Consider the following 18,903-nt stretch of genomic DNA (forward strand, 5'->3'; position numbering starts at 1 on the left):
CTAAAGCTGGTCACCCCAAATGGTACTCATGAAGTTAATCGTGTAGTTACTGCTTTTCATACCTTATCAGAAGAATGGTAGGTATTTATGAGGCAAAGAGATAAGTTTCTCAGGTTTCTGAGAGGCTGAGCATAATAGATTTTAACCATGAGGCTGAAGCATACTAGATTTTAAGATAGCTTACATTTGCTCCATCTGGTAAACCTAGGAAAATGATTGTTTTTGAAAAAAGGAGTCATAATATTTTAGAAGATTGGGAACAGCTGTTTTTGCTCCTTCTCACTTGGTTTACTTCCTTTAGGCAAGGCTAGTTCAGAAATCATCCTCAGGGCAAGAGGGAATAACAAATTATAATTCCCAAAAGTGATTTCCTAGCAATTTAGATTTCTCCCTTTGGTTGGCTGGGAAACATCCCACCCAAGCTCCTCACAGGTTGGCCTTGCACGTAACCCTGTACTTAGGTGGATCCCTGTCTTGGTTTAATATTATATTGTCACTGTTTTGAAATTCTTAATGACTTTTTAGTAAGGAGACCTGATTTCATTTTGCATTGAGCCCCACAAATTATGTAGTCAACGCTGCTCATAGAAACATTACATCAGAATGTTTTCGGCTGCAAATAAACCCAACCAAAATTGGCTTAACCCATGAGAAACACTTAACCTTAAAAAACAAGAAATCCCAAATTGGGTTATCCCAGGACTGCTGTAACTTAACAATATCACTAAGCAGGCAGACAAAAATAGTTTTAAAAGTTTTTAGGTCCCTGTGTTCTGTTTTCAGTCATTCTGATAAGGACCTCATGTGACAATTTCTCTCCAAGGTGGTAAACTCAACAATATTTTGAAGTCATGACCAGCCAACTATATAGTCAAAAGAGAATTTTCTACAATGTTAGGGATGGGATACAGAACAGAGATCTAGATCTTGTATTCTATTACAAGATCATGAGACATATGGATTATCTAGCTTCTTTCCCATTTTCATGCAATAGTGAAGGAGCTTGTATCCTCTCTCAACCAAATGTACCAATCACCAGTGAAGGTTATTTCCAACATCTCCTCTAATAGCTAACAAACTTTCATATATATGTTTCAGTAACCATGTCTGAATTAATTACATAGTCCCCTTGGTAGTGTGGATTTCTTTTAGTGGCATTCAAGGTATAGATTAAAATTATCTTGGGGCACCTGGGTGGCTCAGTCAGTTAATCATCCAACTCTTGATTTTGGCTCAGGTCATGATCTCAGAGCCATGAGATTGAGCCCCACCTTGGGCTAAGCATGGAGCCCGCTTAAGATTTTTTCTCTCCCTTTCCCTCATCCCTTCCCCTCCCACTTGCACATGTGTTCTCTCTCTCTTAAAAAAAAAAAAAAAAGGTTACCTTACACATACACACAAACTCATAACACTCTTCTTATGTTGATGTATTTTTTAAAGTAATTAACCAAGCATACAATATTACACATTCCTTTTAAGAGCAAAGGAAACCCAGAATTTGAATACCTTTTCCTTACCACTTCAGTTACCAGTAACATTCACCCTGGAAACCAGAACAGAGGTCATATTCTCTGAAACACCTAACCATAAAATAAGTGTAAATAAAGTGAAAATTTCAGTAGAAAAGAGATGGAATAGCAATGGTTATAAGAATGATAATCCATAGTAACCTTGTCCTGAACTTTCCCTCACCGGAAAACTTCCCCTTACCGAGGGTGACTCAAATCCAGATATTCTTGCTCTACAAAAACACACAGAAGAATAAGTCTATACAGATACAAATGACAGTTATCTCACAAACTGCAGCAGGGAGGTGTGTAAGTGTGTTCCAGGGACAAGGTAGGGAAGATAGGTCATAAACAGACTATAAAGGAGCTCGGGTGCTAGTCTTTACACTTTAGGTAATTACACCAGAGCAAAATGGGAGAAGGTCTGAGAGCACAGGACACTCAACTTGTTTATCAGTTGAGTAGCCCAGAACAAGTCAGTTAAGTTTTCAGATCATCAGTTTTCTCATCTATAAAGTATCTGTCATAACAGTAGCTGCCAACCCAAGACGCATGTAACTACTGAATGAAACAAAGAACACACCAAGCTCAGCACTGGTAAGCATTCAATTAATGTGCCCCTGATGAGGTAAATGTCAACGGTTCTAAAAACAGCCTTTAACGCTGCGTGGATAAAACCAGTGCAAAAATATGCCTGTGACAGAGATTGAGAGCTATGACTGCTATCATCTCAGTAGACCCGGGGCCTGTGCTGAAGCCATCCTAAAGAGGAATGTGTGCCCAGGTGTGTGGTGTGCCCAGGTGGTGGGTAAACGTGTGTGGGGATGGCTAGTGACAGGCCTTTCTTGTTAGTCACTGAATACAATATATTGAGGTACGACTAAACTAACAGTCATTTTCAAATTGTTCCTTATGCAGTATTACAGATTAATGGGCTAAAAACACCCACTTCAAAGCCTTGACTTATACAAACTAAATACTAACTTTATATTTGAAACAAATTTCTCCATATACAGCAGCTAAAAAACAAAAAACAAAACCCAAAAACCATCAAACCAGGTATAACACTTTTTTAAAAAATCATCCCAGCGGGGTGCCCAACTGGCTCAGTTGGTAGAACATGCGATTCTTGAACTTCAAGTCATGTGTTTGAGCCCCATGTTGGGTGTAGAATCTACTTAAGAAAAAATAAAAAATAAAATATTTTTAAAAACTTGCTTTAAAAAATAAGAAATAAAATCATCTTGGCATATCTCCCTGTGATTCCTCATACTTAAGAGTTTGCCAAGGCGGGTTTTTCTATTAAAAAATCTAGTAAATAGGGCTCTATCACCAAAACAACAAAGAGATCTTAATTACAGTTATTCAACCAAGGCCACTATAATTCTCTATTTATTGCAACATGAAAAATGCTCAGAAGACAATCAATAAATTAGTCTTCCTTTTAGAAAATTCTAGACAATTCACTAATGTTTTCCAATACACTATTTGGAAGGCAGTTTCTGATTCAGGCTAATCAGAGAGTCTTCTAATGAAATTTCAGATAAGATTGAACTCCAAATTCCATACTTAGAAAACATTTGGGGTCAATGCATTTCCGTGCTGGTAGAACAGTACAAAAATAAGGCCTGTGGGAAAAAGCAGCTGGTTCTACAACAGTTCAACAAGCCGCACAAAACTGAAATTAAGCAGGTTATGATTTTGTTGAATTACTTCTGCCTTTCATTCTCTACCCAGTATAAGGAGGACCAATAATTTTATTTGTTGGCATGGGGGAAAAAACAATAAATGGCACTACATTACCAAATCTTTAACACACTCATGTTCACACACACATATTAACATATTTAGAAGCATGTAAACAATAGGCTTTTCTTTTTCAATTTTTTGATCTTGTATTACACCTTATGCCCAAGAGCCTCTCCATTCAACTAGATAAGTCTAACATCAGTACCCCTTGCTTCAAGGAAGGGAAGGACAAGCAGCAACAAAATCTCTCTTCTAAGCTTTGTCTTTTAAGAGTTGAGGTCCTGGCAGGGACCATGGATTGGAGAACACATGTAATGAGTCAGAGCAAGGCTTCTAGCCTCCCAATGATAAACGATGATACTTTAGGCAGAGGGGGCTGGGAGAGAACATACAAGGGAGAGAGGAAAGCCAAGGACCAAAGAAGTTCTGTTTCATTTAGGCTGAACCTCAGGGACAGGGGTGAAATACTCCCATCATGTGTAAGGAATATTTGTAGATGTTACAACAATATGTTTATGAATACCAATGTCTAGGCATTGTAGGCATAAACCAACCATCATGGAGATTAAGTGATTTCTGTAGTCTTTCAACTAGATGGAGTATCCCTGGATTTGGAGAAATGAGGAAGGTGACTTAGATGCTGAAAGGTCCCCAAGACAGTTCTTGCATTTTGTCTCCCAAGAATGAGTCTCATTGTTTTTGACTAGCCAAGTCTAAAGACTACATAAACTCAGTGACTTTGGGTGCTTCCTTAGTTGGACAACTGGACTGAGAGGTGAACGAATCAATGAATTAGTTATTTTCAGCATTTCTTTTTGTTTCTTATACTTGAGAGACACTATAGTACAATGATTAAAAGTCTGGAACTCTGGGTTAGTCCTGCATTTACATTTATAATCTTGTGCTGATTATATGATCTTAGGTAATGATTTAAACCATTTCCTCATCTGAAAAGTGGTGACACTACTTTTGTTGGGAGGGTTACATGAGAAAATATATTAAAGGCACTATGCCAGGCATATAGTGCTTATTAATAAATGGAAGCTACCCATTGTGGTGATTATACTTATTATTCTTATTGAAATCAATATTTCACTTTGGAATCAATAAAATTTAGACTTGGTTTAGTCAAGACAGAGCAGAAGATATAGCTAGAAAAAGTACTTGCAGAGTAGCTCAAATCCCAAATCATTTACCTACAAGTTAAATTTGGTCTCAAATTCAATTTACTGTAGTCTCATTTGTTCTGGGCAATGTAGCAAGAACAGAGGATGAATAAATCCTGGAGTCCATCCTCCAGAGTTCACACTGAAGTGGGAGGGTGAGACACCTACACAGCATTAAAATAACTTTCTCTGGGTCTGTGCTAAAGGAAATGCTATTAAAAAGATAATAATAAGGGAACAAGTCGCTGAGAGGAGGAAGGAATCAGTGTGAGAGAGAGCGCTCAGACAAGACTTAGGGAAGATGGCAGACATGAGTTCAGTCATAAATATATTATAGATATTCTCAATGTGAAGAAGAGGAAAGACTGAGCATGGAACTTTTCTGGGATATCAGTTGAGAAGTAAAGTGAAAAGATGGGTGTCCTCCCCTTGCTTTCTTGACATCTACCATTTCCATGCAAGCACGCTGCCTTTTAACCGCCAGCCCCTGTGATTCTGTGCCTGGGGACTTTTTCTGCCATCACTGCAGCCGGAAGCACTGGAAGATTAATACTCACCCCAAAGAAGCTCTCGACCTATCATGGCTGATGAATAAATAACCCAAATCTCTTGTCCCTCTACCTCCCAACATGTCCCCAGCAGAATTATGTGCCAGTTGCCCACAGGGATAAGTGTGCTTTAAAACAAAACACCCTGTATTGGCTTTCTTCTCTGCTCTATCTCACTTCTCCACTCCCCTATGGTTGCTACTTGAAATCATTTTCTAAATAAGCAACTTGTGTTTGAATCCTTGCATCAAGTCAAACCAAGACTGGTAATGTAATAGAGTTCACAGTTTGGTTCAACACAGATTTCTTATGCACTTTCTATGTGTCTGCATTAGGCTACACACTAGTGCATTCAGAGATGGATCAGAGGCACTTCCTGAATATATACAGTTTACAGTCTGGCTGGAAATACGAAGTACACTGAAAGTAAAGTGTGTTGGTGTTGACTATATCATAAGCTTCTTTGGGACTGGGATCATGATTGATTTAATTCAATAATTAGTATAATCCACAGCATATGGCAGCTACTCAACGATTTAGTGAACAAAAAAGCATGGAAATAACTAAATAATGTATTTTAAATGTTCTCTAAGCCTTCAATTGCTTTACAAAACTCATCTCATTTAATCCTCACTGAAACCCTACTAGATAGGAATCATTTGCCTACTGAACAGAGTAAGAAACCGAGGCTCAGAAAAGTTGTATCATTAGCTTTTAAGTCACCAAGCTGGGGTCTGACACAGTGCTACCTGATTCCACATTTACTGCCCTCAATAGCTATACCACCCTGGCTTTTCTCCTGCATAACCATGTATGCAATATGTAATTAGGTAGAAATCCAAGAAGAGAAACCTGTCTTCATGTCATCAGGAGCAGGGCCAATAATGCAACCACAATGTGGCTACTAATTTTCTTCAAAATTCCCTGTACTCTGACAGTCAGGATATGTGCTTCATTGGTTGTAATCCTGACTTTCCTGGAGGAGACACAGCTACAAAGAAAGGAGACACTCATTCCCTCACATGATGATAGAAAAATAGAACCCAAGACACTGTGTTGAGTGTCTGATTCCATTATCTCAGTTTATGGATGACAAGCAGGCCCCAGAGAGGTCATGTGAATGTCCAAGCCCACAAGAGCTCTTTCAGTACCACTCTCCTCTAATAGGCCAGGGGAGATGACAAAGGCAGGTGAGAAAGGCAGATGCCTTCACTTTGTCTCTAGTGACCACAAAGAAGGCAAGAAGATGGAGAATTCAGCCTCATGCATCACTTCAGGCAGTGCTTCTCAAACTACCCAGAGGGGACAGCCATCAGTTTTTGTTTAATCCCCAATTCACTGCAGACCAATACTTCTGTAAAACACAGGAAGTACAAATTACTAGATGTTGCTCTAAACATTTATAAACACTCACTCTTGATTTCTGTACTCATCTTATCAAGGGCCAGTAACAGTTCATGGTTTGACATTGGCCCTCTGACTACATACACTTTGAACAGCATAATACACGGGGCCAGGAAAGACAGTGGGGGTACACATAAGACAGCATACTGGCTCAGTTTTGCAAGATGTGGTTTGATTTCTCTCCCTTGTTCTTCAAACACAATCCTTCCATCAGCAATGCTTCATTGTGTCATCTCTGACCTCCCACTTCATATGGACCTTAAACTGCTTCTTGCATGCCCAGAATTCATTCCTCAAAGTTCCCCACACCTCTATTTCCCCCTACAATTCCTCAACAAAATCGATCATCGTGCACATTTAAGCTAGGTCTGCTATTCTGTTAGAATAGGACACAAGGCAATCCTGGAGGTAGTTTCCAAAGTAGGGTACTTACATCCTGAGGGGTGTACAGAATGATCTACTGTGGAATATGTCAAGCAAATGTGGTTTTTGTTTCTATTAACCTTTTCTCTCATCCTTTTAAAATGCCTACTTTCAAGGTATTATTTATAATGTGCTTATTATATCAGCATAGTCCGTATAATAAACAAGCAAATGTACATGTCTACGTCAGGGGTGCCAGCTCCTTTTTTCCCCAGGTTGCAGTGCTTAAACTGTTTTTTTTTTCTTTACTTTGATATATCCAAAATTCATTGGAATACTCTGTTTAAAATATAGATTCAAAGTTCCCTGTAGATTCTGGTTCATTGGGTCTGTGGCAGTACCTGGAATATGGATTTTTAAGAATTATCTTCCTCCAACTCAAGTGATATTGATGCAACTGTCCCAGGATCACCATGAAACACTCTCTGCACATAAAAAAGCAGGACTTTTTGTTAGAAGAAATTTATATAATTTTTGTGAGATTTTAGTTGATGGCAATTTATGAGTAAGAACAGAGTGCTGATAATTCCTTTAACAGTGACATTTTAAAGTAATTAATTCCTACACTTGAAAACAAGGTCACTGTCTCTAAAACTTGATGTTCATTAAGATTCCAAAAGTAGAAATTAAGGGAGAGAAAGTCATTTATTCTGGAAAATGCAAACATCAAAGAGAACATGCAGTTCTTTTTGGATGAGTCCAAGTGAATGTCATGTTGACTTGCAGAAAAACTATTAAAACATGATACAAATGAAGACTCTGGAGCATGTTTTGACAGATGTGGAGCTCAGTTGACAGCAAACCAGGCCATTCCTGGAATTCTTGGGATTTGGAAAAGGGGTTTATTTTCCAGGATGGGGCATATGTTTGGAAGCCTCAGTTCTGGCAATGAAAACTAGAAGAAGAAATCCAGGTAATGGGATTGGTCTGACATCCTAAAACTTTTGCAGATGAGAATTCTTACAAAAGAAAGGTCTAACAAGGAGTAGCAGACAGAGTGGTCAAGAAAGGGTGTTTCTACAACAGACAGCAGGCCTTCAACCACTGGGCTGAAGTTAGGGGACACTCATGGACTCTTGATTGGAGTGGTGGGGACAAGGTAGCTTCTCCATACTCAGGTCATGAGATGCAGGGGAGATTACCAAACTAGAGCCTCCAGTACAGCAAAGAAAGTCTCCAGATAGAAACTAGATTACAAATAAGGGAGAATCTCAGTTGCTTGGTAAGGAAAATCCAATCAGAACAAAAAGACAGTTAACTTGATGCAAATGAACTAGGATACCTTGAAATGTTCTTTAAGAAATGTTCTTTAGCATCCTGTATTCCATGATGGCTTAGATTTCTCCATGGAAGTAAACTTCATTGCTTTACCAAATATGTATGTGCCACTCCTATAGGGCTGTGTGCTATACTCCAGGAGAATGCTGGAAAAGTCTCTCGGACCTCTTGTAGCAACCATTTTAGTGGGGAGAGATATTTAATTAAATAACCATACAAATGCAAAACTTCATATATATATCTCCTATAAAATACTCCTGGAGGAGAGTAGATAACCTGTATGTGATGGAGAGGATTCTAGTCAGGTGATTGATGGGTAAGCTGAGATCTAAAGGTGAATAGGAGTAAGCTGGGTGAAGATCAGAGGAAAGACCATTCCAGGCAAAGGGAGCAGCATATACAAAGGCTCAAGAGTAGAATGGAAGCTTGCATGGCTGCAACATGGAGTATAAGAAGCTCAGTGAACAAAGTGGTTGAAGAAATTGGTTTTTGAACTTTATTCTAAGTGAAATGGGAAGACTTGGAAACATTTTAGGCAAGGGAAATAACAAGAGGGAGATTGAGATTTGAAAATGTCCCTCTGGATTTAGTGCTGAGAACAGCTTAGAGAGAGGCACAGATGGATGAGAGTAATCATATGGTTGTGAGAGTAGCCCTGATGCAGAATGATGGTGGTTTTGACTAAGGAAGTGGCAAAGAACATAAAACCATAAGACAGAATTGAAGGATAAACAGAACTTGTCCCAAGAAAGGAAGGATGTCGAGCAGAAAATCACCCACATTAAATATTTTTCTCAATAACTTATTATTTTAGCCAAAACATTTTCATTTGAATACAGTTTGGACACATACATATAATGGATGGATGGATGCATGGATGGGTGGATGGATGGATGGATGGATGGATGGATGGATGGATGGATGGATTAAACAGACAGACATTCAGATATCATGATGGGACAGATCCTATACCTGGCTCAAGTGAAGTGTTGCTGGTTGCATTATCCAAAAATTTCAGGGAAAGAAAAAAATGCTTTGTTACCAAAAAAAACAAAAAGATTGTAACTTTTTGCTGAAAGAATTGAAATTCTTAATTTAAAATTTATCAGAAGCCTGGGGATTCCAGATTGCACTAAAAGAATTATTTTACGCATTTACTGATGTCCTATCATGAGCATGATACGAGGTCAAGAGGTGGAAAGCCAAAAATTAACGTGGATCTTGCATTAGAAAGGGAGGAGATGATGTATAACAGATAAATAGTCTCCATAATAGAAATCTATGCAAGTTTAATGTGGTCATTTCTATTCGTCCTGAATTTTCCAATCGGATTGTCTCCTTCATTAAGTCAATGACAAGACATCCTCACCTTGCCTTGGTGATGTCTCTCCAGCTGAATGTCCTTCTAAGCACCCTGGTTGAGCTTGAGTCCCTCAAGCACTGATGATCATATTAGACATCCAGGGCATACACCCCTGAAGCAAACTCCCTTCATTAACTCTTTGCCTCGATAAGACATCAAAGTAAATGAATGATTAATTCCTCATTTGGTCTAATCTAACACTTGAAAGTTTATCAGGAGACGGCCCAATCTATAAATGATATATGAGTTTTAGAAAATTCAGCCTCCCTTTCTTGTTCATTCAATCAACAAATGGTTATATGAGATGGACATTATGCCAGAACAAGGATGATAAGGCAATGCCCACATGGAGAAAGAGTGAAATGAGATATTTGAACCATTACAAAATGAGCAGTTCAGTCATTGATGTAAATAGTAAAGATGGACCTCAAGGATAAACCTACGAGACTTTTCCCATAGGGCAAATCTGACAACTTATGATTTGGTAGAATTGACCAAGCCTTCACATGACAGGGAAGACACCATGTATATGTCAAATAAAACTTATAATGACAGGTAGACAATAAGAAGGTAAACTGGTCAACATCTCTTAAGTCATTCATTTGTTCCTTTATTCACTGAAAACTTATTAATAATATCTACTTGATGCTGACCATTGTATGATGTACTAGGATAGGTTTTGAACAGAATAGTCATTGTAGGGGGACAAAAGCAAATACTAAATAAATTATTTTATAAATAATTATGTAACTTCAAAGGTGTCAAGGTCCATAAAGGAAAGTGCAGTGTGTTCCAACAGGGTGGCGGCCAGGTGGAAAGGGCAGGCAAATAGGAGGATGAGTAAGAAGGGGGTAGAGAATAACAGAAGATAGAGCATATGCAGAGACCCTGAGAAGAGAGAGTGTGGACAGGGAGAAGGTCCAGAAGGTGAAGTATAGTCAAGATGAAGACAGTCATAAGGTGAAGCCACAAAAAAAGGTAAGAGCAAGAGTATAAGCCTTGCAGACAAGGCTAGAGATTTTGAAGTTCTATCAGGAAAGCAAAAGAAAGCTAATAAAGAGTTTAAGTAATTTCATAACACCACTTAGATATTTCTAGCTCATACCCAGTAAAAGTTCATTAAAGAGAGAAAAAGGGAATACTGCAAACATTCTAATTTGAGTAAATTGAAACTATAATATCAGAGCAATTACATTTTATAATTTGCTTATGGGAAAATAAATTACAAATAAGATGCTACTGGCCATTTTCTATCATCCTGCTCTACCGCCTTCTACAAATGCAGTGCTGTAAGTCAAATCAAAAGTTTGAAGAGCCCAAAAATCAAAAACAAAAGAAACAACATGTGTTCGTGATGATGTAGAGAAAAAGGAACCCTTATGCACTGCTGGTGGAAATACTGTGGAAAAGAGTATGGATGGAGGTTCCTCAAAAAGTTAAAAATAGAATTACCACATGATCCAGTAGTTCCACTACTGGGTATTAACCCAAAGAATAGGAAAACAGTAATTTGAAAAGATGTATGTACCCCTTTGTTTATTGCAGCATTATTCACATTATTCACAATAGCCAAGATATGGAAGCAGCCCCAGTGTGGGCTGTAGATGTGATAATAGATGAACGATAAAGAAGATGTGGTATATATGTGTGTATATATCACAGTGCAATATCACTCAGCCATAAAAAAGAATGAAATTTTGCCATTTGCAACAATATGGATAGATATACGGTATAATGCTGAGTGTAATAAATCAGAGAAAGATGAATACCATGGGATTTCACTCACATATGGAATTTAAGAAGCAAAACAAAGGAAAAAAGAAATAAACCAAAACCCGACTCTTAACTATAGAGAACGAATTGATGGGGGCAGTGGAATGGGGGTTGGGTGAAATAGGTGAAGGGGATTAAGAGTGCACTTATGATGAGCACTGAGTAATGTATAAAATTATTGAATCAGTATACTGTACACCTGAAACTAATACAACACCGTATGTTAACTATACTACAATTATTTTTTTTAAACATTTGACAGCCCTGTTTCAGCAAAGACTTTAAGCTCATTTAATTTGTGTTTGTGCCTTTGAAAGACTATGACCAGAGTGTTCCTGAAAATAAATAAAACAGCTTGATAAAGGACACCTATGTCTTTCTCCAGGTTTAAAAATACATTGAGGAGTGCTTTCCTTCAAATTTCCAGTACACAATGTGAAAAGAATTCTATATACCACTTTCATCCTAATAATTGGGTCTCTCTAGTGGAGAATAGATTTTGGAAGAGCAAACATTGTGATCCATCAGAAAATTTGAACTTACTGCTCACAGAAAACATTTAAACATTCTAACTTGGCCAAAGAGAAGAAATAATTTTACTTTTCATTAAACTTGTTTGTGGGGAAATACAAAATTCTCTGCCTCAAAACTGCTTTTCATTTCCCCCAACAACCTTACCCTTGCCAAATTATTTTACAATAATTGCAGCTTTTTGAATGGTTTTTCAGCAGCACTCAAAGATTCGTTTTCCTATGAGCATTCATATTACAGTAGTTGAAAAACAACATTAGTTTGGATGGGTCTGAACATAAACAGGCCTGTGGTATAGAAATAGAATTAATTTTCTTTAATTCCCAGAAGGCAGACAACCATTTTCATGAAATTCCTGTATGCACAATTTTCCAAGTCCTTTGGATTAAGATCATTATCCTATAATAAACACACCCTCCCTGCCCATTGCTATATAATTGAAGAACAACTTCTTCCAGCCATACTACCCCCACATAACACTTAGCTGAAGCTGTTGGTATCTTGCCCACATCCTCTTGGCACCTACTCTTCCCAAACTTGTGGACAGATTCTAAATTCATGAGGCCATAACTCTAAGCCTGAGGGTTTTCCTTGGCTCTAGAAGGATGCTCAGCCTTCGCAGGGAACAGACGAAGATCTCGAAAGTATATGATTCCAGGAAAGACCTTCAACCAATGATACACAGGAGTTGACGGCATCCTTACCCTTCACATGGAACAACTCTGAGAAGCAATCTACACAATGTCCCAGAGGACCCACAGCAATAACCCGCTCATTAATTGACCTTGAAGTCGCTTCTTTCACATGTCTGCCTCACTTCACCACTCCTCTAATTGTGCTTCCTGGGTTACCTCACAATTAAACTACTTACTTTCATATCATTGTTTCCAACCTTAGGTTCTATGAATTGGCCTGAGGCAAATACATTTGCTAAATATGTTCCAAGATATCATTTTTATTTCAAAACTGTGCTTAGTATTTATGCAAAAAAATAATGACCGTTAAATTTTCATAGATAATGATCTGGGGTCCCTGAGTGGCTTAATCAGTTAACTGTTTGACTCTCGGTTTTGGTTCAGATCATAATTTCAGCATCCTAAGATCGAGCCCCGTGTCAGACTCCTTGCTCAGCAGGGAGTCGAGATTCTTTCTCTCCCTCTTCCTCTGTCCCTTCCCTACTCACATTCCCTCTCTCTAATAAATAAATCTTTAAAAAATTTTTTTCACAAGTAATGATCTCAAATTCAGTAAATGGCTAAATATTTTTTTGGATGCCAACAATGAATGCCAGGTCCTGGTTAAAAAAAAAAAAATGTGAACAAGGTACCCAGCTACTGCCTTCATCAAGAGTATATCCTCAACCCAATGATAATGAATATTAGATTTCTTTTCTAAGGGTTTTTAGAAATGGGGAAAGGTCCTGCATTTTGCCCTCTAAGATTCCACTTTAAGGTCTTATATCCTTCCATGAAAGACAAAATCAGTGGTAACTACCCTTACTTGGTATTATAAAGCCTGATAAAAATCTAACTATATTCTTCCAGAAAAATCCACATATACAGGTACATATACATGGTACATAAAATTTCAGAGATCTCTCAGTCTCCTAAAACCCTCTGCACGAATCCTTTTAGAGATCTCTGGACCCAGGCAAAAATTCATGCTGTAGACCAAGGCTATCGAATGGAAATAAAACCCAAGGCACGTACATAATCTTAATTTCAGGTAGTCACATTTTAAAAAAGCAGAAAAGAAAGAGATGAAATTAAGCCAGTATGTTCCAGTATTTAACCCAGTATGTCCAAACTATTATGATTTAAATGTAATCAATATAAAAATTAATAAGCTGTTTTTACATTTTTAAAAATTCTAAGTCTACAAATTCCAATAGGTATTTGACACAGCACATTTCAAATCAGATAAGCCACATTTCAAGCGCTCAGTAACCATGTAGATCTACCAGCTACCATATTGCTCAGGGCAGCTCTGAAGTAAGAAGTAATGGAAGTTTTTTTCCTGACCTTCCTCTTTTCCTTTTATAAGGTCCTTCTGTCCTTATGGAATACTTTGCAACTCCTCACCCCATCTCAAGTCAAAATTATCCATTGTTTTTCCCTTTCCTGCTGTAAAATGCATCTAGCTAGCTCTCCTGTTGATAAAGATTTAAAAACCCATTCATGCATTAGTGTTGACTTGACAAGCTTTAGGATAGGAAATACAAATGATCTTCCACTGAAATACCAACTCTGACCATGTTCTCATTTCCAGAGTTGAGAAAGGCTCTGAGATTGTATTTAGACTCAGTGGGAAGGAATGTTATGATCAATAGCTATATTGTCCCCTGGTATACAAGTGGGTGGACAGCATACGAGTTATGTATTTCCTGATAAGAGGTATTTATAATTTATCAGATGTTTCTTAAATAAGCTTTAAAAAGGAGTCTTTGGGGGAGAAATTTCAGGCATGTGCACTTAACCATCACTGTGTGTTTTAATTCCTACAACGTTTGAAGAATTTCGTAGAGTATGCAACATGTTAATATACATTAATATGGATATAAATATAGATACAGCATCTTCAGAAGGAGGATAAGCCAATTTATGACACAAATTAGAAAAGAATTTTGGGAAGAAAAAGAAGCTAAAGAAAATTCTATGGCCAAGTTTTATGCTAGCAAGAATCAGCAATACCACGGGAAATTATCTTCTGACCACCGTTTTGGGCTGTTAATGATGTTGGCCTCATCCATCCACCTGTTCTTTAATTTTCATGGCAACTTTATAAAGTAGATTGGAGAGGAGAAATTGCTCAGTGGCCAGATGAGGACCCTGTGGAATAAGAAAGTGATTAGTACTCCCAATTATAAGAGTATTTGTAACCTCTGGGAACATTCCTTTCATTCTTTTCTGCCAACACTTCTATCACAGTCTCTCTTCCAGAATGGCAGATACTAACTGCCTATGGGAAGTTTTCCTGTTTACTTTGTAAGTGTCTAGGGTTAGAAACCTGTAATGGCCTTTTGTTCTCATGAGCAGAATGAGGTACTTAACTGGTTCCATGGTAATTAAATCCCACTCATATTTTCCCCTTCATGTGCTAAGGCGATATAGTCAGGCCTCTTCCCCTGCCCTTTACAGACTATCAATAAGTGAATTTTCTCTTTTACTATATTTTCCAGCCCTTTCCTAAGGTTGGGCCAATGAAAAACGGGTAGAAAGAAATGTTTGGGGTTAAAGGCTGGAAATACTTACTTCCTGCAAAGCTAACTATATGTCATTCAACATAACAGAGAAGCAATCAGAACCCAGATGTCAGCTGGGTTAACCCAGACCTCAACAACTGAAATAAAATTAGTTGGAGCCCCATCTAATGAATGATGGGACACCTGTCTACTGTCCATAATGCTCTGGAAATCTGGGAGTTGGTGTGTATATTTCTTCTAATCATCTCTGGCTGCAAATTCCTGATTCTAAAAAATTAGTTTATAGATCTCTTTATTGCAGTATTTTTGCTCCAAGACTCTCCATAACAGATACCACCCCCGATTTTCTTTACTCCCCCCAGTTCCACTAGCACTGGGCTATGTATACAGCAGACAAAGGGTGGTGAGGCAGCAGGAGGACGACACAGAGGTTTGTTTTACAGCAAATACCTTAGAATTGCATGCACGACATCCCTGTTTGGTAGAATATATTACAAAACTCCAGCGGGGCTTTTGTTTGATCTTGTGTGCTATTTTGTCCCATCTCTTCTTTCTCCATCTTCCTGATTTCTCCCTTGCTCTGTGCCCCATTGTTTAAGTACCCATAAGTTTATCATGCAGGGCAGTTGAACTGCGTCTTTAAGATCTCTTTACAGACTATCAGCTAGTCCTCCCACATCCCGATGAAACATCTGATCAGTCTATCACTTATCTCTCTCTAAGCACGTGAAATTCCCTCCTGGTCTCAACTGTTTCAAGTAACAGAAAATTGTATTTCTTTTCACCTTGTCTTTGAACAGGTTCCCCAGGAGCAAATCTTGGGATGAGAATTTATTTGCAAGTGATTTCTTAATAAATAATTTCCAGGGAAAATAAGTAAAGAGTTTCCAATGGAGCCCGGTAAGCATGATAGGAAGGGGAAGAAGCCGAACGAAAGTGAGATCTCATGCAAAATCTCTCAAAGGCAATGTTCATCCCGATCCCAGATGGAACTTTGAATTGTGAACTGTACCTAAGAGTTGTCCTCACCAGGGAGCACCCCTGAGTCACTGACTACGAGCCACCCAGGCAGCTCCCCAGCATATGCATGCACACTAGCTCAAGGAGCCTCAGGGAAGCCTTCCGAAGATAAGCTGTGGGTGTTGGTCGTTGGAACCAAAGTCGTATGGGAAAGAGTACACAAAAATGTTCAACAGGAATCTAATGGCATCTAAGTAGAATACCAACAATGGACATGACACCCTACTTCCTAAGAAATTTTTAAGCAGTTGGAATTTCCTTGACATTTCTTTTCTCCATGTTTTCAACACACTGCCATACACAGACCTAGGTGCCACAGTACCCCACTATCCACTTGCCCTTCCAGAAAAATTTACCAATTCAATGTCACATAACCTCATTATCTTGGTGTGTCCTAAGCGACAGGTAGCTAATTTGATCTTCAAGACCACATACCTGGATAGTAACTTGTGGTACACCCCAGGTAGCATTCATACTTTGATTGATGCTTATCTCAGAAATTGTAGTCTAAGGAAATGGTCCACTAAAATGGTGTCAAATTATACACAACGTAGTACAAAATAGAAGAAATAGTTTTGAGTAGGTAGACTCTTCTAATGAAATAATTGAATCCTTTCTGCCCATAGCTAATCCTTAGTAGAGGTAGAAAAATTAGTAATAGCCATTTATCATGGCTCGCTATATGCCAAGCACAATGCTAAGATAACAGTGTATCATTTAATCCTTACAACAACACTATGAGGTCTTTGTTACACCATTTTATGGAGATTGAGGGAAACTGTGGCTTAAAAAGTTGAAAGAGCTTGCCAAAGAGTAAGAGCTAAAAACTAGCAGACTTAGCATTCGAAAACTAAAGACTTTGTTCTTCTCCACAATGCTATCTTGTCCTCAACAGATAACTTATGTTACTCTCAAAACCACAGAACAAATCAATAACCAGATATTAGGGGTAATGGAAAAAGCAGAAGTTTGGCACTGTAAGGTGTTCATGGAAACCCTAACGGACAACTCAAATTTGAGCTCTTTAATTAAATATAAATGTGTGTCTGTGTTGTGCACTGTTCTCTCGCTCACTTGCTCTCTCACTCTCTCTCACACATACACATCCCTACTCTCTACCGTCAGCCCATTGGAATGTAAGATTAACTCAGATAGAAAACTTAAGTTCAAAATAACCTTCTTAGAACACTTTGTAAGCCCTTAGTCCTCTAAACTAAGAGAAACTGAAGAAAAGGAGAAAACAATATCCAACCTCTCCTTATTTTTCAAAAATCTGAATCAATGAAGAACCGTATCCCTGCAACTTACAGAAAACTATGTGAGCACTTGCGTATTTTAAGTATCTTTCCACTGCATAAATTTCCAGAACAAAGGATTCCTAAAAAAATAAGTCCATAAAATATTATAAAGCACAGAAGAATTGAGATGTAACGTTTGTTGGTTCTGGGCAATTGACAGCTGCAAAATGATATGGAAAAAATGAAAAATGATTTCCAGGGCCTTCTGAAATGATACCAAAATGATGTTTAATAAAAATCACATCAATGTTAAAGACAGTGATTATTGCTAGTTGACCTTTTACCTCAAACTGCACTATTTTTAATAATGTTTAAAACATTTCAAAGGAAGCACTACAATATATTTTATTTTATGGCCTTTAATACTTTTCATGAAAACCTTTCATTTTGATGAATGGCAAAAGAAGAAAACACAGAGCATGATTCAGATATTTTAACGGCACCTCCATCTGCACAAACCATGAGCCACAGCAAGTATTATGCAGTTGGAGGTTGTTGCTCATCCATTAGAATCTTGCAATTAAGCAACCAAAAATAAATGTGAAAAGAGACTTGATGGCTTGTAAGATCCATGGAAGTAGCTGTTGAAACTTAGTTTCTTCTACGTGAGCAAAACCTTCTGATTTCTTAAAGCTAATGAGGACCAATATTTGCTTTCTAGAAGGAAAATATAACCTGATTTCTAAGGGAGATATACATGGCCATATTCCTTAATCTTAGATGTAGAAAACTATAAAGTCTGAAATGACGTGTGTATTAGGGGATAAGGAACAGGGAAGGAGGGTAGATATAGACCTTCTTGTATTTTAACAAACACGAGCTTGGATTTTCCCAACCACTGTACCCATCTGTGTTCCGGGTACTCTGGTTGCATAACATATCTCTCAAATGGCACACGTTATTCAGCAACCATTTATGATGCTCATGAGTTCTGCAGATCAGGAGTTCAGACGGGAAACAAGGAGAATGACTGCCTCCGCTCCATCTGCCTCAAGTGGATGACTTTAGGTCTGAGAGGCAGAAGTCAGCAAATTTTTCTGTGAAGAGGCAGATAGTGTTTTCAGTTTTGTGGGCCATAAATACACGCTCTGTCATAACCATTCAATTCTGCTGCTGTAGAGTAGAAGCAGCAATAATACATAAATGAAAGCATGTGACTGTGTCTGAATAAAACTTTATTTACAAAAACAGGCAGTTGGCTGGAGTTGGCTCCCTGAGATCCCTGAAGGCTCCCTGACTTGCATGTCAGGAGATTGATGAGAGCTGTCAACTGGGGGAAGGGGCTCAGTTCTTTTACATGTGAATCACTTCATGTAGTTATCTTCATGAATAATCTGGGATAATTCAGTCTTCCTCTCAGGATAGAGGCTGGGGGTCCAGGGATGTGAAGACTTAGAGAAAGAGAAGGAGAGAGGGTGAACCACATGAAAGCCGTATCACAGGTATCATGGGATATGATTTCCACTGCATTCTATTCATTGAGACAGTCACAAAGTCCAACCCAGTTTCAAGAAGAAGGGAAATAAAGGACCCTCATCTTGATGGTGATTGCCAAGGTTTGAGAAGGCTATGTGGGACTGGAAGTATCGCTCTGGCCATTTTGGGGAGATACAACCTTCCACCATTTCATTCAACATACA

This window comes from Ursus americanus, chromosome 14 (assembly GCF_024610735.1).
Source record: "Ursus americanus isolate L20-20 chromosome 14, mUrsAme1.1.p, whole genome shotgun sequence".
Lineage (NCBI taxonomy): Eukaryota > Metazoa > Chordata > Mammalia > Carnivora > Ursidae > Ursus > Ursus americanus.